Consider the following 1,453-nt stretch of genomic DNA (forward strand, 5'->3'; position numbering starts at 1 on the left):
GGCGGAGCAGAAAAAGAAGGAGAAGATTATTGAGTTCAATCTCCAGTCTCACCAGAAAAGAAAGAAAAAAAAAAGAAAAGAAAAGAAAAGAAAAGAAAAGAAAAGAAAAGAAAAGAAAAGAAATGGACAGAGGCACTGCCATATATGAATCCCATTCAGATCAACATTGTCCTAAAATTTTTGATTATGGCAACCGTTTGCTGCTCTGAAATATGCTATGGGAAAACATCATCACGGACAAAACTTTTGGTCTAAAGAATAAGAAAGGAGCAAAGCAACAGAAGTTTATCAAAGCTGTCACTCATCAAGTTAAATTTGGTCAACAAAATCCACGTCAGGTAGCACAAAGTGAAGCTGAAAAGAAGTTGAAGAAAGATGACAAGAAAAAAGAGTTGCAAGAACTAAATGAGCTGTTCAAACCTGTAGTTGCTGCTCAAAAAATAAGTAAAGGTGCAGACCCCAAGTCCGTGGTGTGTGCCTTCTTCAAGCAAGGACAGTGTACTAAAGGTGACAAGTGCAAGTTCTCTCATGACCTCACTCTGGAGAGAAAGTGTGAAAATCACTCTAGAATCTTTTCTTGCATGGAAGAAAAGGAAAAGACAAGAAAAGATTGATAAACTTGAACAAGATATGGAAAGGAGGAAAGCTGACTTCAAAGCAGGAAAGGCGCTGGTGATCAGTGGTCGTGAGGTGTTTGAATTCCGCCCTGAGCTGGTCAATGATGATGATGAGGAAGCTGATGACACGCGCTACACTCAGGGAGCAGGTGCTGATGAGGTTGATGATTCCATGAGCGTAAATGACATAGACTTAAGCCTGTACATCCCAAGAGATGTGGATGAGACAGGCATTACTGTAGCCAGTCTCGAAAGATTCAGCACATACGCTTCAGACAAAGATGAAAAATAAACTAAGCGAAGCCTCTGGAGACCAGGCTGAAAATGGTGAACGCAGTGACTTGGAAGAGGACAGCGAAGTGGATGGACAGGAAAACGGAGCTGTTGGAGCTGTTCCTGTGGATGAAAATCTTTTTACCGGGGAAGATCTGGATGAATTAGAAGAAGAACTAAACACACTTGATTTAGAAGAATGGCACCAAACAAGTCAAGGAAAAGATTAAGTCAGCTCAGCATGAGCTGAAATTGACTACATTCATTTTTTTTCACCTAGAATCAACAGGATCAACAGTTCATTTCCCATGCTGATTGTGGAGGGCTTGCTCTCCTCAAAACAGGAACATTCTCCCTGCGTCTTCTTTTCTGACTTTGGCTACATCTCATAGTAAGTTCATAGTAGTTCATGGTAAATTGAAATATAAAGGTCACTGCAGAAAGTGATTGTTGTAACTGTCCACTCGAGTAGGAAGTGTAACTGCTTTTCCAGCTTTTGGTTTTTATTGGGCATGTGTTGATATCAGCAACCAAGTCTACACTGAAAAGGCCCATCAAAGAGT

The 1,453-nt window shown here is 40.6% G+C and overlaps 1 pseudogene; it reads left to right on the top strand.

Annotated features, from left to right (window-relative positions):
* Positions 1-528: 528 nt before the first annotated feature.
* Positions 529-1,223, top strand: LOC101580826 (annotated as a pseudogene).
* Positions 1,224-1,453: the final 230 nt, after the last annotated feature.

Source organism: Octodon degus, unplaced genomic scaffold (genome assembly GCF_000260255.1).
Source record: "Octodon degus isolate 3935 unplaced genomic scaffold, OctDeg1.0 scaffold00019, whole genome shotgun sequence".
NCBI classification, from domain to species: Eukaryota; Metazoa; Chordata; class Mammalia; order Rodentia; family Octodontidae; genus Octodon; species Octodon degus.